We start from the raw sequence: 16,250 nt of genomic DNA, 5'->3' as shown, positions 1-16,250 counted from the left end.
CAGAAGTACTAAAATATTTAAATTTTCGAATGCACCCGATTCGACAAATAATGCATAAAAATGTAACAACGCCAATTAACATTAAAAACCCTTATGTAAATATGTATCTTACTATACTTAATTTTTTGTAATCTTGTACTGCAGCATTTATAAATATTTTCTAAACACGCTATTAATTGACATCTTCTAATGTTTCTACCAGTTAAATTAACAGGATCAAATTTTATTTGTTTATTTTTGAAACCGGCTGAGAATAAAGCAGGAGAAACTGAAACAATGTTATACTTTAGCTTGTAGTTAAACCTTATAAAAAACTTATGTAATGTTTCTTAAGTTATTTTTATTGATATGTCAGTTGTTACAATGTTTAAAATGTTTACACTAGTCAAAATACCGCACGTAGATTAAACTGACTAGATGCACTCACGCATTTTAAGGTTAATGTATAGAAATTATTATATAAGAATTGTTTTTATAATATCAATGAATATTTTAATTCATGTAGTTCTTTTAAAAATCATTTATATTATATAGGTAGTTGTTATTCAATATGGTGTAGTATGTTGTCTTTTTTGTATCATGTTTGTATCGTGATTATGATTTGTTAATATGTCGTATTTGTTTTTATCAATTTGTAATCTTTGTTATAACTTATATATGTGCAATTTTTGACGTTCTCTATACCCCAATTGTATTACATACATGTATAGGGGTCAACAGAGAGATGTAATTAAATAAATAAATAAACATACAAGCTTGCTTTTGTGAGTGATAATTTTTCCTGTTTAATTGGGTGAATTTTAGTCAATTAAAAAAAAAAAGGAAATGAAATATAAAACTTAAAAACTCAGAAAGGATCCCGGACACTTGCCTGATGGTGGTGTCCCTCGGTAGTGGTTTCAGCCGCTACAGTTGGTGGCCCTGCCGGCTGCTGCGAGGGGCACAGCTCCTCAAACAAGACCCGGGTGACACAGCTGGGGCGCAGCAACTGACGTCACACCCCCCCCCCCCCCAACCCTCCACGGGCCACGCTGGTCGACCGTCATCAGCAGAGACTGGAAAAATTCGCGCTTTCGATGGCCTCTAGGATAGACTCCACAATCCCCTACACACTCAGGCAAATGCCACTTGCTCATTGGCTACTGACTCGTGACACCTGTCAACTGGGACGCTTGCGATTCGATACTTTTTTTTTTTTAGGTTGAAGGTTTTCCATTGGCTCAAAGTCCTTCAGATAAACTGTAAGCCAATCGCAGAAGCAATATAAAGGTACAGTTGTTTGGAGTCTAGCATATCGTGAAATGAATACGCGAATTTTTTCCGGTCTCTAGTCATCACTCGTCAGGCACCTGACACATTCGCGAATTCACTTCGCGACATGGGCTGACACTCCTGCTCCTGTTATTAGGGGTCCCTTGGCCCAGACCCAGAGCTAATGAGATACGCTCAACCAGAGAAGTGTCGAATCACAGGCTACCCAGTTAAGACGGGGACGCAGCAGTAGACCGAAAATCACTAGGCTGAAAGTCATTTAGCCGAAATGCACTAGACCGAAAAGCATTAAGTCGAAAGGCACTAGGCCGAAAGTCATTCAGCCGGAAGTCACTAGACCGAAAGGCACTAAGCCTAAATGCAATAAGCTGAAAGTAATTTAGCCGAAAGGCACTAAACAGAAAAGCATTAAGTCGAAAGGCACTAGACCGAAAGGCACTAAGCCTAAATGCACTAAGCTAAAAGTAATTTAGCCGAAAGGCACTAGACCGAAAAGCATTAAGTCGAAAGGCACTAGACCAAAAGGTATTAGGCCGAAAGGCACTAGACAGAAATTTCTGTCAAATGACTTTCAGCCTAGTGCCTGCTACCGGTTGAGACGTCGCACAAGTCAGCAGCCAATGAACAGGTGACATTCACATGAATGTGTAGAGGACTGTGGAGTTTATACGAGCGTCATTAAGATCGCGAATTTTTCCAGTTTTTAATTGTCATGTGTAGCTCATGTATATCCCACGTAGAATTCTATGTGACATGATGGAATTATAAAAAAAATAACGTGATGTACATACAAATTAAATATCATGACAACACAATAACAATTAATTTACAAATAGAGATGGGCTAATAAAATCTTCAAATACCATAAAATCCTTAGAATTCGATATTCGAGGGAAAATATTCGAAGAAAAATAATAGAGAAATTAAGTAATTAAAAAAAATTCAACACTGATAAACTCTTAAGTTTTCTAGGTAAACATTTTTCCTTCATATATATCGTGTTACTTATTCCCCAAGATATTGCATTTTTAGCAAGTAATTAAATAAAATTCTGGAAACATAGTTTGTGAAATAAACATTTAAAGGGTTGAATGTTTCAACAACATAGTTAATATTTTTTTTTGTATATTCTTTTATTTTTTTGACCTTAGACACCTAGAGATTCGGTTTCGAGGTGAATATTTGAGGTAGCCTATTCTCTGGGATTTTAATTCGAGGTTCACAAACCTTAAAGTAGGTTCAACAAGTGTTGCTTGTTAATGTTACCGCGCTTGTTGAAGTTGTTGTAAAGGGGGAGGGACGGCTTTTCGCTGGTGGCTGTGCCTCTGTAAGACTGCGTGTTCTGTGCCCCGTCAGCAGTACTAGGGGTGGCCAGGGGTGGCCAGGGGGTGGCCAGGGGTGGCCAGGGGTGGCCAGGGGTGGCAGTTGCCGCCCCTGAACTGTCCAACTAAGTATTAAGCCACACCATTTCCAAGTAAAAACATCAATAGTTTACAAACAACTGTAAAATAAAATTTCGCAAGCACGGCATATTTTTTTTATATTCATTATTAATTGAGTCTTATTTAGCGCAGGAAAATAAAATGTATTGACTGTTAATTAAAATAATTAACAATGGATCTTTTAGGGTAAATAGAGAATGTTAGCTATTATTTTGTGATTTGTGGTGAAAACAGTCTGAAAAAGGTTTTATAAAAAAACTAACAATTAAAAGTTTTTTTTTTTAAATTTCTCGGGAGAGGATCACCGGACACACCACAAACTTCCCCCCCCCCCCTTCCCAGAACAACGGCACGCCTAGCCACCGCAGTTAGAAAGCTTTAATTACGGCTCTGAGTGGCGGACAGCTGTTTGAAAAGCTACCCCGAGGGGAATACCCCGACAGCGGATTTTTTTTTTCACCCTCTCGTTTCGCTTCGTGTTTGTTCTAGCCTCTCGTGTGTTTGTAACGTATCGTTTACTTACACTTCATTTCCTCTTTGCGATTCTGTTTCTGCCCGCGTTCCGCTCACGTGTTGTGCGTATCCCCTCCCCCCTCTTCGTCAACCATCCGTCCCTTTTTCTGCCCCCTACCATCCGGAGCAACGCACGAGGGACCTGCGTCTGCTAACAATTTACCCTGCTGTTTGTTCTGTCGGAATATCCGCTGATCGACGGCAAACAAGCGGGAACTCGGTGCGTGTCTCGTCGCAGGGGACGCTCCACAACGCCGAACGTACAATAACGCCGAAAACCATAACGCCGAATGCCAAATTGACTACAACGCCGACAGCGAGAAAACTGCTGTGTACCACAACGCCGAATTACCACAACACCAAAATACATTAACGCTGAAAAATGTCATTGCAGGATTGCCACAAAGGTTAGGTTAGGTTAGACTAGGTTAGGTTAGACTAGGTTAGGTTAGGTTAGGCTAGGCTAGGATAGGCTAGGTTAGGTTAGGTTATATTACGCTAGGTTATGTTAGGTTAGGTAAGGTTAGGTTTGATTGTGGTATTTCGGCGTTAAGGTACATTTGAGAAACACGCACAAATTCATTCAGTTGTTATTTCGGCGTTGTGGTACACAGCAGTTTTCTAGCTGTCGGCGGTGCGGTCAATTTGGCATTCGGCGGTATGGTATTCGGCGTTATTGTACGTTCGGCGTTGTGGTATTTCGGCGTTGTGGTAACGATCCGTTCCAGGTCAGTATTTTTTTTTATGTTCAACACGGTTCAACTTGCAGACCTTCTGAGTGGCCGAACTTCAACTGTGTGTGTGTGTGTGTGTTGAATATACTTTTTTTGCATAATTAGCTGACGAAGTTGAATTTTTTACATTTTTGTACAGTATGAACAAGAGAAATAACTGAAATTTTTGTGGTTTAAAGGCAGTGCTGGTTGCTGCTGCGTGGTTATGATTTTAAATTATTTCAAGATCATAAAAATTTCTGACGATCTCTATAGGCCATGTAAAAAATAAATACATATTTTATTTCTGAAATAATTTAAACAATATCACATAGCAGCAAGTAAAAATTGAGCTTAAAACCTAAAAAGAAAGTTCCAATTGTGTAACACATTTCATACTCCTTATCCATACTGCACAAAAAATTAAAAATGCAACTCTTCCAGTTAATTATGCAAAACGTATGGGAAATATTTATATATTTTTCATTTTGTGACAGTTTAGCCACTCAAATAGTCGGCGGGTTCAACCGCGCGGAAAGTAAGCATAGTGTGATAAAAATAAAATACTTTGATTAAAAAAAGTTGTACGATATTTAGCTATTTTTAGGCTTTGTGTTTTTAAGGCGCCAATTTTGGAAAGGGAGCGAGCAGCTAAGCTTGTATGCCATGTCCCCCCCCCCCCCCAATTCCCCCTCCACGCCGCACCAGGGACAGTCACCTCCACAAATCCAGCCACTGGCCGTCGATGTACAGTCCTCGTCACGACCTTGTCCGTGTAACTGGCGACAGAGGGGCGCAACTGTACACGCGGAACATAGCCGCTAAAAAAAATTATGTTTAAAAATAAAGAAAACATAAACATTCCTTAAACATAATGTTTTAAATATTTAAAAACAAAAAGTTATTTTTACAAAATTTGTTTGTTCAGAATTTATGGAATGGTGTATTAACGGAATGGCGCATTGATTACAATTCCAAACTATTATACTTTGGAATAATTCTTGACAGTGTTGAATTATCTTGGTAGCAACGAAATAAGCATGGCAGCCGTGTGCACCTGTACATACGTGTGCTAGTGTGTATTTTTTTTTTTTCGCAATTGAAACTAAAGTTATGTTTAAGTGTTTCTGTTGTTCCGTGTTGGGAAATAGATGATCTTGAAACATTTACGGCGGATATTTCCAAGCAACGAACGACCACAAAAAAAAATCAAGGTTGCCAACATTTTCTTTCGAAAAGTTAACGACTTTTAGTTTGTTAGGTTGGTTATAAATACCGCACAGTTCGCTGGATTTCCCGATAAAATAAAAAAACGTTAGTTATAGCACTGAGTTGCCACTCTTTTACCTTCCTTGCTCTGTGGTCTTGTGTATGGCTGGTTGATCTGTCCCTAGCTGCGCCGTCTGTCGGCCAGACGGGCGGTGTTGTATCAGCTGCCCTGCCTCCTGCACACTCAACACTCTTCTGTCATTACTGCGTCGCGACCCTGACTTGATAATTCTCTAAAACATATTCCCGAAACTTCACTTCAACTTAACTAACAAATTCTGAGGGAAAAAAAAAAGGCATTGGTACAGATTGGTTATTTTATTTACCAAGCGAATGAAAAAAAATAGTAATACGGGAAAAAGTTTCAATAATTTAGACGTAATTACGAATAATATATTTTATACGAAACTCCCATTTCACTCAGTGTTCATGATGGGTTCCACTACTACTAGTGCCGTTAGTTCGCGGGGCCGCCACGAGATTCACTAGGAAAATATCAGGAAAAAATTACAGATTGGATGATTAGCCGTCAGACGTGAGACCGATTTTTCCCCCACTTTTTTTCTGATTTAGTGATTTTCACATACCAACATGGCGAACTTTTGTTTGTATTTGTATCAGCTGTTCTGGCCTTCCTTTATTAACGACTGTAGTTAAGCCGTTCGGAAGAAAATCAGATCAAAATATGTATTACTGGTTAATATGTTATGAAGTTCAAAACGAATCTTCATAATACAAATGTAATGATTAGATACCTGAAAAATTCACGATTTCAATGACCTAGACTCCATAATATTCTATGCACTCGGGCAAATTACGCCTTCTCATTGGCTACTGACGTATAAGTACTGTTAACTAGGATGTTCCGTGATTCGATACTTCTATGTATGAAGGTTTTTAATTGGCTCAGAGTCCTTCAGGTAAACCGTGGCCCAATCACTGAAACAGCAAAAGGTGCAAACGTATTTGGATTCTAGCCTATCGCAAAATGAATCCGCGAATTTTGCAGGTTATCTTGTAATGATATGAGTTCACGTCTTCTTTTTTTTTTTTCTTATTTAACCTCCAATGCAGGTACAGCTGACACATTTGTAAACACACGGCCGCCTCGTCTGTAGTCGGACCGCCTGACGTGTGTCGCTGAGGCGACGGGAGCGCAGGCAGTTGGCAGGACTGGTCCGGGGTGCGGCGAGTCGCCCCAGGAACGCCGACGCTCAGCAGGACATACGCATGCAGGCGGGCGGCGGCAGTAAAGCCCCTCGGTCGCCTCTGCCAGCAACGGTCTCGCTGGTTCGGCCACGTGGTCTGCCGTGCGGTCCCGGGGTGGCCGACCTCCGAGCCCCCCCCCGGGACAAGCACTGCGTCTTTCCGCGGATTCATTTGGTCGCAAGCTAGAATGCATGTCTCTATACTCTAGAACTGTGTTCATGATTGGACCGCAGTTATTTGGACACACCCAGGGCCGGCGCGTCCGTACAGGCGAACTAGGCGACCGCCCAGGGCGCCAAGTAGCTGGGGGCGGCGCAGCACGACACATAGCAGCTGATATAATATGTTTAACGATTATTGAAACTAGATGAAAATGGATTTTTGTAACAGTCTGGAATGTTTATATTGATATAAGTAATTATTTAAAGTCCACGGTGACCTGTTTATGATTTGTAATAAGTTAAAAAAAAAAAAAAAAACACAAGCTGCTTACATTTGATTGTTGACAAAATCTTAGGCTTACGTGATGTATTTTGAGGCAAGGACAATTTTTTTTGGGTGTCTGGCCCGGGGGGGGGGGGGGGCATTAAGGTTTTTCACCTAAGGCGCCAATTTACCTTGCACCGGCCCTGGACACACCCATCTGTGACCGTGAGCCAATGATGTAAGGCTTGCAGGGAAGTAAGCGAATCAGAACGTCCCGATTATGAAAGAGCAAACATAGTATTTAGAATTTTAGCCTGACGCCAAACGAATCCGTGAAAAGTCCGTACCCCTAGTCATTAATAGAGACCGTAAAAATTCGCGGATTCATTTCGCGATAGTCTATAATCCAAAAAACGTTTGCCCTTTTTACCGCATCAGTGATTGGTCCACAGTTTATCTGAATGACACTCGGCCAATGTAAAAAAAAAACCTTCAACAAAAGAAGTATCGAATCATTAACGTCCCAGTTAAACAGGTGTCACGAGTCAGCAAGCCAATGAGCAGATGTAATTTTCCCGCGTGTATAATTTTTCACACACTTTGGTTAACAAATCGGGAATAACGGAAGCAATAGCCTCTTCAATTCTGTGTCTCAACTCTGGCAAATCATTAGTTAGCGGTGGAACGTAGACACGATCTTTTATGAAGCCCCAAAGGAAAATATCGAATGGTGTTCACTCTTAGCAAATTCCAGAACACAAAACGCTTTACGCTCAGGAGTCGCCATGTAGCGTGGGTGGCGCTGCGAGCGAGAAAACAACAAAGCAGCACAAGCGCATGCGCTAGTCTGAAACGGTTTGAGTTACTCTTTAATCGTGATATTGAATCAAAACTCTACAACGCTTGCAGTTAATACTATTAAAATTTATGACTGGGACATTCTGTTATGGACATTGTGTATTCCAGGACCAGTATGTACGTTATTGTCTTATTTGAACTCCTCGAGTGATGAAATTAAATATATATACACACACATATCTGGCCTGTCATGTGTAGAGACCGGAAAAATTCGCGGGTTCAATGACCTTCAGGATAGACTCCAATATCCTCTACACACTCGGGCAAATGCCAACTGTTCATTGGCTGCTGACTTGTGAGACGTCTCGACTGGGTGGCCTGTGATTCGACACTTCTATCAGTGAGGGTCTCTAATTGGCCCTCAGTCCTCCAGATTAACAGTAAACCAATTGCAGAAAGCAGCACTAAGGTATAATTATTTGAATTTTAGCAAAACACGAAATGAACCTGCGAATTTTTCAGGTCTCTAGTCATGTGGAGTTCTCGGATCCAGACGAAGAGCTGTCGTGTAGCCGCCAGCCGTCGGGCAGGCGGTTGTGTTGGCCGCACTGCGATTGGCTGGGTCGCGCCGGAAGTCTGGACCGGAAACGAGGCACGTCGGAGCCACTTCCTGGACGCCTGCCTCCTCTGAGAAGCTAGTCCGTCCACCACGCCTAAACAACCTCCTGCCACAGAAGCCAAGTGAACCGCCTCGTAGAGCGGGTCCCAGCCTTAGTTTGCATTGTGCAGATTAATGACCATTTACTCTCTCTGTCCAATGATTATACGCTATTAGTAGAGACCGGAAAAATTTGCGGATTCATTTCGCGATATGCTAGAATGCAAATAATTGTATTTTAATGCCACTTCTGCCATTGGTTCGCTGTTAACCTGGAGGTTTGTGGGCCAATTATAGACCCTCAGTCAAAGCAGTATCGAATCACCAGTCTCCCAATTGAGACGCCTCACAAGTCAGCAGCCAATGAACAGGCGACGTTTGTCCGAGTGTGTAGAGGATATTGGAGTCTAGCCTGGAGGTCATTGAACCCGCGAATTTTTCAAGTCCCTAACTATTAGCAGAGACCTGAAAAATTCACGTATTCATTTCGCGATAGGCTAGAATCCAAATATGTTTGCCCTTTTTGCTGCTTCAGTGATTGGGCCAGGGTTTACTCTGGGCCAACTTCAACTTAAGAAGTATCGAATCACTAGCATCCCAATTAACAAGTGTCACGAGTCAGTAGCCAATGAGCAGGTGCAATTTGCCCGAGTGCATAGAGGATCATGGAGTCTATCCTACAGGTCACTGAAATCGCCAATTTTTCTGATCTCTAGCTAATAGCGCTGTCCTTGTTTTTGGTGTGCTCTGTTGCCAGATATACCCAAAGAGCCCGAAAGTTTCAATAAAACATTTTAATACATACTTTAAAATATTTATTTTGTAAACTAAAATTTGGAATGAGAAATTTGGAAATACATATACTCTGTTGTCTTTCGTCAATAGCATCATCTGAAACTAATAAATTCTCACTTCTTAGCGAATGCAACCGAAAGACGCCGTCCTGTATTCTACTATTTTTGTCATCAAATTTTTAAATGTAATTTAATGTTACGTGGCTCCGTTTGACCATTGTACATAATTAATGGAATCCTTTGTTATTCATAGTGATCGGCTGCTCAATTTTTTCCTCCTGTTAAATAATAAATAATATTTAGAACTTATTATTTATTTCATTCAGAATGCATACAACTGTAAATATACTGTCAAAAGGCACTATTTTATGGCCTTAGAAAATTCTAAATGTACTAATAGTCAAATTAAGAAACAAATTAAATCAGATATTTCATTGTTTATTTTTGAAATTTGTTTTATTTTTTGGTTAATTTATTTTTGAAAATTTATTTATTTTTTGTTGAGGTGCCAAGAAGATAAAAAAAGTTTTATTTTTTTAAATATTAATTTGTGATTTTTGACATTTTATTTGTGCTATAAGATATGGATACCTCAGGGATTACAGCGTAATTCTTTTTGAGAGTTAATGGAACTAATTAACCTCTACAATTGTATGATAAATTATTTATCACGCAAAGATAAGCACACTTTATATGCATTTCACTTTTTAAAAATCTGTTTGGAGTGATACCATATTTTACGTTAAATTTATCCTACAATCACATGTTTAAGAACGATACCAAAAGTGTATTTTAGAGTGTCCAAATTAACGTGACAAGCATTCGTGAACCATTTGCGGATCGAAAGCGAGGTGTTCATTAAAACAGTGACCTAGATAGAACCTTAGTGTGAGAAGCAGAAATGTGTCAAATGAAAAAAAAGGAAATTTATTTGTAAGGAAAACATCTGTTTGATACGTAAATCATTTTAATTGATTGTTGAAGTTGTTAAAGCTCAACTTTAAAAACAATGTAATCGCATTGGAAATTAAAACTTAATATTTTGCATTTTTAAAGCACCAATTAAAATAAAAATACCTCATAGCATTTCACATACTTTATCATTAATTTAAAAAAAAAACAAGGTATTTGAAAAAAAAAATATTGTACTTGTGACATGCTGGAGTTTCTGCAAATCATGATTCTATTTAAATTAAAAAGTTCAAAAAAATACAATAATTAAAAAAAATTCTTTGTTACGGGAACTCACATTTTTAATGTGAGGAACAATTTTATGTAACAAGAGCTTAATCTGAGCACTTTTAATTTAGGGCTCAATACCCCTTAAGAGGAATACGGCTGGATCAAGATCCGCGGACTTAGTTTGAGTTTGAGGTAGTCAGAGGTAAAAGCATTCAGTGACGTGACTGTTCCAGTGCTCTCTATGCATCCAGCGCTCGACGTGTTTGATCAGCGAAGCTGCTACGAACTGCTTCTTTTTTTTTCTTTTTTCATTTATTTTGCTTCGCGATCAGCAGAGGCAATTACTGCGCCAATCACAAACATCAAACACCAGTTAGTTTCCACCTGATTCTGTCTAGGACAGACGTAGCCTATGCGAAACTTGCCAATCGCGAATAAAGAGAAAAAATAAGCAACCACTTGCGTGAAAGCAACGGGCGGAGTTATCATAAAACGGCTTTATTTATTTATTTATTTTCTTTTCACCGGGCTCTCTGGCAGGCGTATCGGGGGGTGGCTCACAAGTCGCACTAAACGATAACCAAGAATTCCACCTGTGTCCGCGCCTTGACCGGGATTTGAACCCAGAGTCCGTCGACCGAAGACAGCGGCCACCGCGGAACCAGTGTCACGTCTTGTGTCGGTATGTGTCTCGTGCAGGCTGTGTGTTGGACGCACACAGGCTACTTACAAGCATAGCCTCGCAGGTTTCGTCTGAAACCAGGTTACTGATTCATGACCGACCAGATAAATAAATTGGAAGGGCAGGTAGATACCTTCGTGGGTGTAATTTTTTTTGTCTATACCATCTTGAATGCTACAATCATTATTTATAGAGACCGGGGATGGTCGTGGTTCGATACTTCTTTTGTTAAAGGTTTTTCATTGGCCGAGTATCATTCAGATAAACTGTGACCCAATCACTGATGCAGTAAAAAGGCAAACGTTTTTGGATTCTAGACTATCACGAAATGAATCCGCGAATTTTTCCGGTCTCTAATTATTTATTATTAAAAAATATATATGTATTATTCTTAATCCGATTATTGTTCTTAATAATTGCTTTTTATGTTAATAATTTTTTGTTGATGGGTCAAATATTGCGAATAAATTTGTTATAATGTTCAGATTTTTCAATATTAATTTTTAAAAAATGGTTATATTTTTGGTTAATTTATTTTTTGAAAATTGATTATTTTTCATCGAGGTGACAAGTGTATTTTAGAGTGTACAAATTAACGTGACAAGCACTCGTGAAGTATTCGGGGATCGATGTTGAGGTGTTCCCGGCGTCTTTAAAACAGTTTAAAACAGTCAAAACAACATGCTGCAGGCATGTTGGATCGCTCAGAACTGCCCGTGAAAAGTACACACAGTTGATAACGACCCCCATGCCAGTCGAAGTTCACCCCAAGTTAAACCATTATTCATTTATCCGCCATTTAAACATTTGTACAGAACTACGCTCGTTCGGAATCCAAGACGTCAACTCGAATAAATATAAAACACGTAGTCTCACTCTCTTTTGAGAGATTACAATAATTATAAGAGACGGGGAGCGGGGAACATTGAACGTACACTGCTTCGGACAGTGATGGAAGCTGGCTTAAGTACAGGATGTCCGTAAAGGAAATGTCCCAGTTTCAACGGTACATTATAACATTTTAATTTATACTATTTACAACAAATCATAAATCAAATTGAAGGTAAACTAACCTAGTTTTGCGTACAAATGTTCAAAATTCGCACCTTCAGTTATACGGCACACATCCAACCTTAAGTCCAGTTCTTCCCACACTTCGGTTAACATGTCCGGAGTAATGGAAGCAATAGCCTCTTCCATTCTGTGTCTCAACTCTGGCAAACCATTAGGTAGCGCCGGAACGCAGACACGATCTTTTATAAAGCCCCAAAGGAAAAAAAAAAAATCGCGTGGCGTAATGTCAGGTGAAAAAAGAGCTTGATCGTCTCAGGGGTTAGGGACTTGGACGTTAAACCGCTCAGCGAGACTCGTACAAAGATATTCCAATGGGGAGGAGTTCCATCTCGTTGCCAAATAAAGTTTAAAGTTTCTCCCTCAACATAGGTGGCGCTGCAAGCGAGAAAAAAACAAAGCAGTATTCGCACATGCGCTTATCCAAAACTGTTTGAGTTAGTATTTAATTGTGACCTTGAGCCAACACTTTCCAACGCTTACAGTTGATACTATTAAAATGTATAATAGGGACATTCTTTTATGGACAAACTGTACTTTTCAGAGTCTGTGTTAGGTAGAGCAGTAATCATGTCACGTGTTCGTTGGATGACAATGTAGACTTGAAGCACGTATGCACACTGTAAATTTCATTTTTTAATGAGACGCCCTAAGTCTCAAGTATTCTTTTACATGTAGTTTTAATTAATTGCGTAATTAAGGGCGTCATTTTCTTTTTGTATTTACACTCAATCTTAATTTGTTTGTTACCCACGATTAATTAATTTTACCAGGCCTTTGAAAATAATCAGCATATTTATGTTTTTTAAGAGTAAGTAAAATTAATAAATTTTTTCTGAAATAATTGTAAAGCATACCACGCAGAAGCCACCAGAATTACCTTTAAAACCAAAATTTTTTAGTTATTCATTCAATTTGGTTCTCCTTATCCATAATACACCATAATGTAAAAAATTCAAATTTGCCTGCTAATCATGCAAAAATTATGCACTGTATATAAAAAAAATATATATTTTTTTAAATTTTGTTCAAGTTTAGCCACACAAAAAACGTCTACAAATTTAACCGTTTTAAACGTAAAAATAAAATAATTAGCTACCTGGAACGTGACATAACCTTAACAATGATAGCAAAAAAAAAAAAAATCAGACACATTTCATGTTGCGGAAACATTGCAGTGCTTCAGTGACGTGACGCTACATTTCAGAAAACGTGCGGCGCAGAGTCTCTGTGAGCCGTGTGGAAATGTGTGTGTGTGTGTGTGTGTTTAGTGATCAGAGGGGCGAGGCGTCAGTTCAATTAAGACAGCGTGTGACGTCTGCGCCTCGCTGTAGCCGGCGGCTTCCCAAAGCAACTGGATGCATTACGGCGCGGGGGTGGGGAGGTGGGGAGGAGGTCGAACAGCCTGCGTCGCTCCTGCGACGGCACGGAACAAAGTTTAAGTTCGAAATTAGCGTCCGCAAAGTTGCCGCGCCGCTCCCGAAAGTCTGGCCTCGTTTGCGAAACTTCTCTTCCCCTCTGGGGAGCGGATAATGACTCACCCGGGTGCCCGGGGCGCGCGCGGGGGGGGGGCGCAATCAGCGACTCTGGCGGCCGCTTCGAGAACTTCGATCCCCCGGTTCCCCTTCCCCCCCCCCTCCCCCATCACCGGGCTAGACGCCACATCAAGTTACGGCGTCGCTCGCCAGAATGCGCTGCAGCGCGCCTGCGCCATTTTGTTGCACCTCGCGGCGAGGCTTCCGCACCGCAACTCTTTCCCCTGGCCGACGTTTAATTAATAATTAGAGCGGCGCTTCTCTTTCCCGAACTAACTTCCCGCCGGTAATTAGCGGGCCGCATTCTTTGCACCAGCTCTTATTTATCGCGAGGAAACTTCGGTGACAATGTTTGTGTTAAAAGAGGATCGAATTACGCGCCGCGCTGTCTTCTGCGGTAGCCACTACTTTCAAAAACCAACGAACTTCGCTTCTTGTTCGGCAACAAAGTAAGCGGCTTTCAGAGAACTGCTTGAGGTAAAAGTTATCCAACCTTTAAGGTAGCATGCTTGTAACAGGTTATTCATTAAACTTGGAGTCTTAAAATAGTGTTTGCTAGCCTGGCAATACGTTACAGCTAATTAATAAAATCACACAACCGTCTGCGTGGCTACAGTCTTTCAAGATGTCCGTCTGCACTGAGGTACTGGTTCTGTGCAGTGCCGTAGCCAGGATTTTGTAAAGGAGGAGGTCCAGAACAACCATTTTATCATCATTGTTTATTTGTAAGTTTTCTTTATAAATTATATCTTAAAAGAAAATCGATTGTCACACAAAAACTCAGTTCACACATAGAAATTTAAGTAATGATTTTGCTTGAGAAAAAAAATTTTTAAAGATTTTATATTATTGTTTTTATTTTAATTGTTTTTAACACATAGTTATCAAGCCAATCGCTCAATGATTTTGTTTAAAAAATACATAAAATAGCTGGGTTTTTTTTTCAACCTCCGATGGGCTATATAGAAAAGAAAAATTAAAATCACATAATAACTTTACTACCAAAAGTTCAGCAGGGTCTTACTTATTTCTCTACATAATTGGCAAAATGGTTGAGGCATTTGTCGTATTGTGACACAAGCTTCTCCATGCCTTCTTCCAAGAAGTCAGCCGCCAGTGAATAGAGATACAGGGCCAGCGCCTGGCTCTCTCACTCCCCCTCATGACGCCGCTGTGAGGCGGGTGGCCTAGTAGGGAGGCGCACTAGCTCCCGTGTCCAGACTTACCGCAAGATGTGCGAATAGTGGGGTATCCAGGCGCTGGCCCTTGACGATTATGTAGAAAAATAAGTAAGAACCTGCTTAACTTTTGGCAATAAAATTATTATGTTATGTAAATGTCTTTTTATAAAGCCCATCGGATGTTAGAAAAAAAAGAAGCTTTGCACCAATTACGGCACGTTTTAAAATACTTGAAGCAGTATTGTCTTCGTGTACGGACACAAACGAGCCATCGCGAGGCAGTCTTCCGCCGAGCCGAATTCGACGATCTTTCACCACACACTTGTACGGGTATGGCTCACAACCGAAGCTGCGAGATGAGTCTTTCGAAGCAAGCTGCAGCGGCGGTAACGGTGTTAGATAAGTTTGGTGCATCTATGAACAACGAGCGGAAGAAAAGGGAAACGTGCGCAAAGAATTGGTTACTAACCAGGGAGAGATTCACTTATACGGCTTTTTTTAATTTTATTAGGAATGATAGCCCTCATGACTATTAAAGCCTCTTTAACCTTTTGGGAACAGTCCGCACTCAGAACATGCCACAGACGCGGGTACTCCTCGATAATTTTGCTGTCTAAAAATCAGGGCTCGTGAATATTTTTGAGTCAGCAATGGTTCGCGAACATGCGCGCCCAACTGGCTTCGCGTCAGCTCAGCAGCTGACACGTGTCGAGGCACGAGCCCGATGCGTCCATGCGCCATACACGAGACGAGCCGAGCCGAGCCGAGCCGAGCCGAGCCGAGCCGGACAGGTAGAAGTGCGGGACCTGGCTTGGCCCGTGATATCTAGGGACCGGAAAAATTCGCGGGTTCAATGACCTGCAGGATGAACTCCATAGTTCTACGCACACTCGGTCAAATGTCACCCACTCATTGGCTGCTGTGTTGTGAGACGTCCCAACGTAGCAGCCTGTGATTCGATACAGCTTTGGCTGGGTGTTTCTCATTGGCCCAGAGTCATCCAGGTGAGTTGTGAGCCAATAACAGAGGTTGCATTGAGGTATAACTATTTGTATTTTAGCCTATTGCGAAATGAACTCGCGAATTTTTCCGGTCTCTAGTGATATCCCACGCACTAGTGGCTCGCCAGTGTGTGGTGCCCTTTGGTGTATCGCAATCACTAGAGACCGGAAAAAAAATCGCGGATTCATTTCGTGATAGTCTAGTATCCTAAAACGTTTGCCCTTTTACCGCATCAGTGATTGGGCCACAGTTAATCAGAATGACACTCGGCCAATGGAAAAACCTTCAACAAACGATGCATAGAATCACTGGCGTCCCAGTTTAACAGGTGTCACGAGTCAGTAAGCCAATGAGATGTAATTTTCCCGCGTGCATAGAGGATCATGGAGTATAACCTACAAGTCATTGAAATCGTGAATTTTTCCGGTCTCTAGCAATCACCGACCAGTTTTTTTTTTTTTTTTTAATATGTTCACATCTTCAAATTGTTTCAAAATCTTTCT

The 16,250-nt window shown here is 40.7% G+C and overlaps 1 protein-coding gene across 1 annotated transcript in view; it reads right to left on the bottom strand.

The window, feature by feature from the left end:
- The window catches only part of LOC134539021 (putative polypeptide N-acetylgalactosaminyltransferase 9), a 356,313-nt gene that overhangs the window by 339,462 nt on the left and 601 nt on the right, over window positions 1-16,250 (bottom strand). The gene's annotated exons all lie outside the window — the stretch shown is intronic.

The sequence above is a fragment of the Bacillus rossius genome, chromosome 14, assembly GCF_032445375.1.
Source record: "Bacillus rossius redtenbacheri isolate Brsri chromosome 14, Brsri_v3, whole genome shotgun sequence".
Classification (NCBI taxonomy): Eukaryota; Metazoa; Arthropoda; class Insecta; order Phasmatodea; family Bacillidae; genus Bacillus; species Bacillus rossius.
This window is presented reverse-complemented; position numbering and strand designations above follow the sequence as displayed.